Genomic DNA, 9,544 nt, shown 5'->3' with positions numbered 1-9,544 from the left:
TCACACAGCCAGGGAAGGGAATTTGGATGCAGCAAGCAGTGCAGTTGATGATTGGTTTGATATAGTTGTCATTTCTGTATTCTTCAGATTTGCTGGTGTTTTTGATACTTATTTGATCAGCTGTGGGCATCAAAAGCTGACTTAGAATCTAGAGTTTGCTGTGTTTTACTTAGACAGTTACCTGCAGATCTTGCTAATAAAAGCTTGGGCTGTTAGTAAAATATATTTCAGGGGGAAGATTGGAGGGGACTAGCTGCCTGTGACTTATTGATTATTCTTTTTATGAATTTTGGGAGGTGCTCTGACACTGTGAGGATGAGGGCCATATAAGTGCTTAGATAGATGGATGTATAAGTTAATTCAGTAATAATACTTAGTGTTTATATGGCAACTTTTATTCAAGGCTCTGAGTGCTTCATGAAAACTAATTATACCTCACAATCTCATGGAAAGTGAGTGAGTAGTATTATCTCTGGTTCACAGGAAGAGAAAAACAAGACAGAGAGAGGTGAAATGACCTGCCAAAGACAGCATTCTAACCAGTAGGTCTTTTTAACCTGGGGACATCACAGGAAATTCTAACATTCTAACTGCTGTCTTTTTAAACTGGGGACATCACAGGAAATTCCCAGGCAGTTTTCTGCTTCCTTCTCTCTACGTGGATGCTTTGGGATGTTGCTGAAGTACTTCGCTCAATGCAGCACAATATAAAAATGATCAAGTAGAGGATGGTGCTGGAATATCTATCACTGAAAAATGTGGTCCCTTACTCCTGAGGCATTTCTGGTGTGACATAAAGGGTAATCCCAGTGACTGGGCAGATAAATCCCATAATTACTATCCCTTGGGGCTTTTCTTTGTTTACCCTTTGAAAGGTATCTGTAGGAAAACATCTGATCCTTCCACAACTCTCAGAATGATGCACTCTGACAGAACTGGAAGCAGAGCAAGAAAAGGTTTGAGACTGTTGTATAAATAGCAAGATGTTTAAAAATAAACATAGTGTCAAATTTGCTGCTGCATGTCATTGAGGTTTAGTTTACATTTTTTTGAAACTGCTGTGTAGAATTATGCCAATATTTTCAAGTCTGAATGGTTAAGTCTTATTTTCAGAATTACTGAGTACCTCAGCTTCCTTTGACCTCAGTGGAAGTTGTGGGTGTTCCGCACTTCTGAAAGTCAGGTCAATTATTTAGGTGCCTAAAATATGGAGATCAAAGCCTACCTTTAGGGTACTGAAGCTTGGCTATTTTGGCCTTAGCTCTATAGTATTGTCTACTGTTGTTGTTTATATGATAAATCCTGCCTCATATTGGCTAAAAAATCCATGTAATGACAGTTTCTATTTATCTCTTTGGAAATCAGTAACACTGGTCAGGAAGAGTGTTTATCAATCAAATTTCATATATAAATAAGTACCTGCTAACTGGTTGCAGAAAGTTACCTCTCAAAAAAGGACAATAGCTTTTTCTGGACCTCCAGCTTCATTTTCCCATTTGAATGTTTGTTTCACACTTTTCCCATCCTGGCCGTGATGAAGATTTCCAGATATTCTAGCTCAAGACATTTGGAACATAATATGATGAACGCACCAAGGATTTCATGATCGTCACCAAAGCCATATAGAATTTCACAAAGACAGTAAGGCTAGAACTCATGTCCTGCTCTGAAAGCACAGATTCCTACCACTTGAGCTAAAGGACAGTTACCATTAGCTGTAGCATTATAAGGTCTCTGACACACACTTGAGTAGTTCTGAAGCCATCCAGTAGAGAGTGTGGTGCACATACTAATAAGTCAGTCCATTACAATAGGTAAGAGTGTATGTAACATAACAATACATATTTTTATTTGTTTTTTGTTTTTTTTACATCAACATTTGTTTTCCCTTGAGGCAGATATTGACCTCAAATTCTTCTTGGTCAGTACACCTCTACTCCTATATAACGCGACCCGATATAACACGAATTCGGATATAACGCGGTAAAGCGCACTCCGGCGGGTCAAAGCAAGTTCGATATAACGCGGTTTCACCTATAATGCGGTAAGATTTTTTGGCTCCCAAGGACAGCGTTATAACGAGGCAGAGGTGTATTTACATCACAGCTCCATGAATCATAACTTTTCACTTCAAGAGAAGTCCATATCTGTTAATAATAACTTTATATTCTTCTTTCAAAACAGCAAACATGAGACTGAATTCACTTTATTAAAAAAAGAAAAAGAAACCTCTCCCCAGAAGCCCCCAAGATATGTCCAGAGATTAGAGCAAAAGAGTGAGTCAGCCATTGCTGGCTCTATATCCTTGGGCAAGTTGTTTCACCCTCTCTGTCTTGGATTCCTGAGGTATAAAATGGGGATGATACTTAACTTTGACTTACCTGTCTGGAAACAATGTTTATAAAATACCTTGACATCCTTGGATGAAAGGTGATGTAGAAGGGCAAAGTGTTGGTATTCACCAACGAACCGACCTTTGAACTATAGGGAATATATTTTGGGTTGGGAGGGGGGAGAAATGAGCTGTACCTTTTATCTTTTGACTTTATGTAAGAGTAACACGAGAAAAGATTGAGACAAAGGGGTGGAAAGAGCACTGATCAGTTTTGGGGGCGGGGAAACAATGAAGAAAGAAAACAGTAAAAGTGCATGTAAACAAACCAGTTGAGCATCTGTGGGGGAGAGGAGGAATGTAGCTCTGGATGGCCTTGTTTTATGCACCTTTAGAATGTGTGTGACTGCTGTCCTACAAAGCAGACCAAATATATGTTTTGTCAGGCTGTGAAATTCACATACCTGTGTGCTGAGTTGTGTTTTTATGCAGAGGCCTGTGCTTGTTACATGAACCACTCTTATTTTCAAAATCTGAAGCAATATACTACCCATTGCTAGGTATGTGAACTTGCACTTCGGTGCCATCATAATTGAGAATTTGATATGTCTGAGTTTCTCATAACCTTAATATTTTCATCTTTGTCCGCTTCTTTTTCTTGTCTATTTTTCCCATTGCACTGGGTATTCAGGGAACGCAGCTGAAATTCAGTTATGTTTTGTGATGAGAAGGGCAAATTTTGAATCTGTTAGTCTTTAACTCTCCCATTTTTCAGGTTAGTGGAGAAGTTGGTCTCACTATGGACTGGGCTTCACCAATTTTGTGGATAGACAGAGAATCTCTGTAGGGCAGTCGATCTGTGATACATTTGCCCAAAAGAGCAGAATGATACGTCACACTTTTACTGAATTTTTCCTCTTAAAAAGTTTTAAGTAATCCTTGCAACTCCACTGTGCAGTAGGTAACAGGTCAGTATTATCTTTCCTTTGGTGATAAGGAAACTTTTTTTTTTGCAAATGTCCGACAGCTGACCTGCTCAGTCCCTCTGGCCCTACTTTAATTAGCTCGTGTATGCCTGCATAACATAACATGAGGAGTCCAGAAATCTCCTGGGGGGTTGTTTTTTGAGCTTTGCTATGCTACAGGAATGGAGCTGTTAGTGTCACTGCAAGTATGTAAAACTCAGCTATCCTCCCATTCAGAAATACACAGTTCCTCTCCACTCTCGGTTCTCCTGACAATGTGCCAAAGACTGTGTGGGGCTCCTTCAGGTCGATATATTATCAAGGGAGCTGTTCCAATTCATGCATTGCTGGAGCCACATTTACTGCTGTTTGGTGAGCGTGCTGGGGGCAGATACAGTGCAATGCAATCTCAGTGGAATTGGTCTGGCTTCCCCCTAATGTGTTATTGATGTCTGTGGTGCTGGGAAGGACACTAGGAAGAGTAGTTACTTTGCAGCAAGGATTACAGCTGTGCATACTAGCTGTTTGTGTGTGTTAAAGGAAACATCTGGTGTTTCTTTCAGTTTTGGTGTCTGTATGCTGCAGTCCACATTGAAAACTAGGCATTGCAAGTCCTGACCCAAAACCATGTTTGCTTAGAACCCATAACAACATATCAGTCATGTCTCTCTTGCCTTCATGTAGTTCAACTATGGGGTTAATTAAACCATGAAGAGTATATGGCCAGTGGCTGATTAACCCTTAGAATGAGTGTCCTCATCCATAGAGTGTTGGGAGATGGGAGCTGAGAACTCTGCTTCCGTCTTTGTTTTCAACTACCTCCCCCTGGACGGCAGCCCTGCCATATTTCCTTTTTCAGCGCCATCTCTCCTTCCCAGCTCCAACTAAGTCATCACCTTCTCGGCCCCCAGCCCCTTGCATTCCAAATAGTAGGACACCCAGTGATTCGCCTTCCCTGCTGGCAGAGAGCCTTATGCTCCTTATCCGCTGTCTCCTGACAAGGGTGCTAGCACGTCCTCTCTGGGCTCTGCCCTGCCCTCCCAGTATCCCTGCTGTTCCCAAGCCAAGAGCCAGCAAATAGAGGGAGGTGGAGCCCTGTATTGGGGCTGGCTGGGAAGAGGTATGTTCTCTGCAGGGGAATGTGGACCAGTAGGACTCACTCTAGGCAAGTGTCCAGCTCTGGCACTGCCTTGCATTGGCCAGAAACCTACTCTTCCCCGTCACAGCCCACCTCCTGCCATGCTGCTGCATAGTAGTTGCCTTTAACTCTGTAGAACTGGCCAGTCCCCATTTCTAAATGCTTGGAGATTAGCGTGTATCTCAAGGTTTACAGCATGTGGATTGGGCTAGACATTATGAGTGGGCATTCCCTCTCCCATAATGTCTTCCTGGGAGACATGGTGGATTTTGTTCTTAGCAACTCATCTTCTGCAGCAACACCCACCACTGCAGAGAGTGAGATATTTGTATGTCTCTTCCTGGGGGGCATCTTTTTGATCAATCTTGGTCCTATCTTTTTACGTAACATGGATTTTCTTGCTTCTGTTACCACAGAGCTATATGACTCTGCATGAGAAATGTTGCACGTTTCCATATTACATGAGGGGTGTGTATCCAGTCAATGGGATAGTGACCAGAAAGGGAAGATGATGGAGTTGGAATGAGGTGCTTACACAGCATCTCCTTTCTAAAAAAATTATATTTTACAAAATGTAAGTGTTCCTGCTACCCATTGGCCACTCTTATTTATACACTGACCCTGGGCGCTGTTTGTCCTGTTCCTGCAAATTACAAGAACACGTGAAAAACATCTCCACAGTTACTGTTCAACTAACAGGAGACTGCAAAGTTTTCAGCCTCAAACTTGCACTTAATTTAAATTATGAATAATCTGATGAAGAAAGTCCTTTGGATCCTATGTATTTATATAGATTTTAAATTCTACCCACTATATTGCCAAGAAACTAGAGAGGGGAAAAAATCCTAAAATATCAAAGCTGTGTGGGCTTTGACTTACCCCTGCCACTTCCTTTACAAACAGTGTTTCTAGTGTCTGCTTCTGGTTCTTGCACAGTATTATTTTGTTGTTTATTGTTTGCATTGCAGTAGCATGGAGGAGTCTCAGTCATGGACCCAGGACCTCAATGTGCTAATCACAATAATTAACAGTCTTAGAATTCTGCTGACATCATCAGTGATAGTGGCGGGTAAAGGTGAAACATATTTTATTAATGGTGTATAGTGTGAATTGCTGAGTTACTTGATATTTTCATAGTTAAAATGCATATGGTTTTTATAAAGTTTTCAGGAAGTAATGTCCTTCATTAAACCAACAGGATGTCATTAAAAATTACACCTGGATGTTACTTCGAAACATGATCTAGTGATACCACTGATAAAGCCATTGCTGGCGAGGAAACAACAGTAATAATGTTCGCCCTCATGAGACAATAATAAACATTTTAAATGAAGATATACTTTCTGTGGAACCTTATGATTTACAGCTAATTGCCATCTATGGATAAAGGAGGCAGTTGTAACCTCTCTAAGGGAATATCATAACATCTGTATGTTTTTCAGGTAACTGGTTGATAATTTTTATGCCACATTGAAATGAGATATATAAAACTGAAATAGCTTGAGATCCATTCTATAGTTGGAGGAAACTCTATGATAATGAATTCCTTCCTTGCAAAACCAAAATGAAATCCTGGTCCTGTTGATATCAGTGAGAGTTTTGCCATTGATTTCAATGTAGCTAGGATTTCATCTCAGATGTATTATTGTCGTGGAAGTATTGAGGCTCTCAGTAGTACACATAGGCATTCATAATATGACTGTACTATTTCTTCATTGTGTTTTCTGTGCAGTAGCATCTACGGAGTGCCTTCCACCAAAATGGACATATTTCTGATGTATTTTCCTAGATTAGATTTTCAGAGTGTTGGTCTATCCAGCTTCATTAGCATCATTGTAGACTGTCTTGTGAGAAGCTGGAGCCACAATTGTACATGTTCGTGGTAGTGAATTCTCTCTTGTAGTTAGCTTTGGCAGTGGAAATCATTGCTATAGCAGTTTTCAGTCTTTGTAGGCCCTGAACAATCATTCTTCTTCCATTTTGCATATGCTCAATTTCCTGCAAAAACTTTTTTCTTTGCTGTCCACATAGAGTATATCCATGTTACAAGGCCATAACTCTTGGTATCTGTGGTAGCTTTGACAAGTGACTATTCTGCATACACTTCAGACAGATGTCCAAGCATTGGAGGCCCTTATACTCATTGACCTACTTTCTGTGGTGTTAGCTAGACTCCTGCATAACTGTCCAGCATGAATTCAAGCACGTTCAGTGGTACAGTTTGGTATTTCAAAGTGACCTAGCCTGTCCTGTATGCTCCACATACAGTCCTGAGGTGTCAGCCACTGAGGCAAACACTGGAATCTGTGCTGGCAGCAATATGTCAGCTTCCGCTAGATGTTACTCTTTTTAATTTGCATCTATCTGAATACCAGTTCAGAAGCAATGTCTCTCATGATTCCTAAGTTGTGCACCAAATCACTGGAGGTCAGAATGATTTTAAGACCACTGCACTTGGCACAGTGTTCTGCATCTCTGTTGTCCATGAAGTCCTCACTGAAATGTTTGTGTAGTGGAGGATAGGCATTAGTGGTGGCTTTTATAGATATCTGATTTGATGTCATCCAGTGGCTATCAATGACAGCTTGTCAGTACCGACCAGCTGTGATCAGCAATATCTTCACACTCACAACTCTTGTTGAGTCCTTGATTCTTAGGAGTTACAAAGGACATCAAACTTGCTGAAGACTCTCTGGAGGTGACTGACCCCACTGTCTTGTCATGTCATGTTTCCGGTCTGTGACGGCAGCAATGCCAGATGACCAGATTGCAGTGAAGTCAAAACTACTTCACACATTTCCCCCCAGCATGGCAGTTTCTTCAACAGATGCAAACGAAATAGTTGCTCTGCTTCAGGAAGGCTTCAGTGAATTACTATGCCTCGGACTGTCCCAAAGAATCTGATGATGTCCTTGCATTCAGCACCAGAAAGAAAGTGGTTCTAAACCTGGGTAACCTCATTATTGTTCTCAGTCTCACAGGAGGGCCAAGTGGTTGCTTGATGATCTTGATTTATCTATCATCACACTGAGCTTTGCACTCTTCTGCATTGTTGAGACAGCTTTAATTTTCATTTATTGTGGTAAACATTCAGTGAACCAGCACATGCTGCCTCAGACTAAAGAACTCCTCTTGTATTGAACCTGTTCAGTTACTGCATAGTCATGTCAGCTGAAATATCAGTAAATGCCCTCTTATATTTTGTGGTTTTATAAACTGTACAGAATATCTGGCAGGTAGTTTTAAGTCAAGCACTGTGCTCTGTAACAGTGTATTTTTTCCTTGTTAGTCATACTCTGCATGTTCTTTCTCAGCTACATGATGGGATTTTGATTGCTTGTGGTCATGATTTTTTTTAATTGACATCTACTGCACCTACAGTAGTCAAAGTAAGACTACATAGAGCCACGCTTCATAGAGAATTGAGTACCATGTGTGGTTTATTTTTATTTTGGTCAGTTTCCAAACTCTTGTCCTTTCAGGCACACAAAACAACCCAACTCCTTGTTCCTTGCAATTAGCTCTGGATAATCAGTTTAGGTTTTCTCACAGGGCCTGGCTAAGAATTGCCATTCAGCGCTTTTCTGCTAGATATGGTGTGTGCTATTGGGATAGAGTAATTAAGTGGCACACAGGGACACTTGTTTTCTTTGTTGGAATCTTCACAAGTATTGTTTGCATGTTGCTGGACTTCTCTTCACAGTCAAACTCAACAGATTCCAGAGGATATTTTGCCTGTTTCAATAGACTCAAGATGTTGAATTCTGGGATCCCAGCTTCCTAAGTAACAAGACAAACCAAAGTTAATTCTATGCAATATGAAATGCAAATAGCAATTGATAATAGAAATCTTCTCTGAGCTCATTTGGTCTCCCCTGGACTGGTGCTGCTGCAGCTCCCTGTTTCTTCTCCCAAGAGGCACAGATGTATTAATACAGATCTGTGTGACTGAGAAAATAAAATAAGTGTGTGTGTACGTGTGTGTGTACACACATACACTCACTGGTTTTGCTCCCCCACTCTCTGGGGTGTGTCTGGGGTCCTCAAAGCTCCCTTCCTTCTCCCAGCTGGTTTGGCTGGGCTCCACTCTCATTGGCAGGGGCTCTGTTCTGGTGTGATCAGACTGTTGTCCTTGCTGCTCCTGCTGGTGAGACAATAGACTAGGCAAGGTCTAGTGTATGAAAGTTGAAGTGTGGCATGGCTTCTGCTCTAGGCTTGCTGGGTGGGCTGTTCCACTGTCTCCCTCTCACTTTGTCAGGAGTTGGACTTCTGCATCTCTTCTCCCCTTGAAACAGCAGCTGAGGCTCTCCTCTTTGGTTTCAGCAATAGCAGGTGTGTCATCCATTTGGCTCTGCTACATGCAATCAGGGGCAGGCTGGTGTTGGCTACCTTGAATGGCTTCCTACTCTCCCCATGTGGTACCCTAGCAGCTACAATCATCTTCAGCATTTGCACTAACATCTCCCAGGTTCAGAAAAGAGATCTTGTACAAGGGTATTCTTTGAGTAGTGTCCCTGAGGGTACTCCATTTCAGGTGTGCATGTGGAGATTTTTGGTAGCAGTGCCCATTCAGCCTCCGCGTGTGCTCCAGACAATCTCATTCCCCATTGTCTTATGTAGTGTCTTCATTACCAGAGGTTTGCAACCATGGTAGCCCATTCGTTACGATCCTCTGCTAGTCTCTTTGTGGATGGCTAGTCCTTTTCAATCTTCCCAGGATACCACATCATCCATCCAACTTCTTTTTTTGCCTCGTGTTCTTCTGCCATCTGTTTTCATTTCCAGTGCCCATAAACATTCATCACCTGCTGAACCTCTTAAAATGTGCCCTGCAAATTGAAACTTTGTTTTCATAAGCTCTCTGACTAGCTTTTGCTGGGTTCCAATAATTTCCAATGCTGTTTTTTTGGTTACATGGTCTGTCCATGATATTTTCAGAATGCACGGATACATAAGGCAACACATCTCGAAGAACTCCAGTTACTGCCCAAGAAGAGTAATCTCTCCTTTTCAGAGGTGAATCCTTGCCTCTGAAGCTTATATACCTGCTTGGCGTGGCAGAGCCTGGATTTCTTGACTCCTGGGGCATGTGGTAGGGCTCACTTTCCC

The 9,544-nt window shown here is 41.7% G+C and overlaps 1 protein-coding gene across 14 annotated transcripts in view; it reads left to right on the top strand.

The window, feature by feature from the left end:
- SCMH1 (Scm polycomb group protein homolog 1) overlaps nucleotides 1-9,544 on the top strand; it is a 113,136-nt gene that overhangs the window by 1,503 nt on the left and 102,089 nt on the right. For 3 of the 14 annotated variants that reach the window (XM_065576867.1, XM_065576864.1, XM_065576871.1), the window contains exon 2: nucleotides 876-956. The exons of 9 other annotated variants lie outside the window; for them this stretch is intronic. The gene's annotated coding sequence lies outside the window, so the exon portion shown is untranslated. Of the gene's footprint in view, nucleotides 1-875; nucleotides 957-5,364; nucleotides 5,511-9,544 lie in introns of those variants that run through there. 2 more of the 14 variants (XM_042857349.2, XM_042857347.2) reach the window with 1 other exon arrangement.

Source organism: Chrysemys picta, chromosome 23 (assembly GCF_011386835.1).
Source record: "Chrysemys picta bellii isolate R12L10 chromosome 23, ASM1138683v2, whole genome shotgun sequence".
NCBI lineage: Eukaryota > Metazoa > Chordata > Testudines > Emydidae > Chrysemys > Chrysemys picta.
Note: the sequence above shows the minus strand (reverse complement) of the source record. Positions and strands in the feature narration are given on the sequence as shown.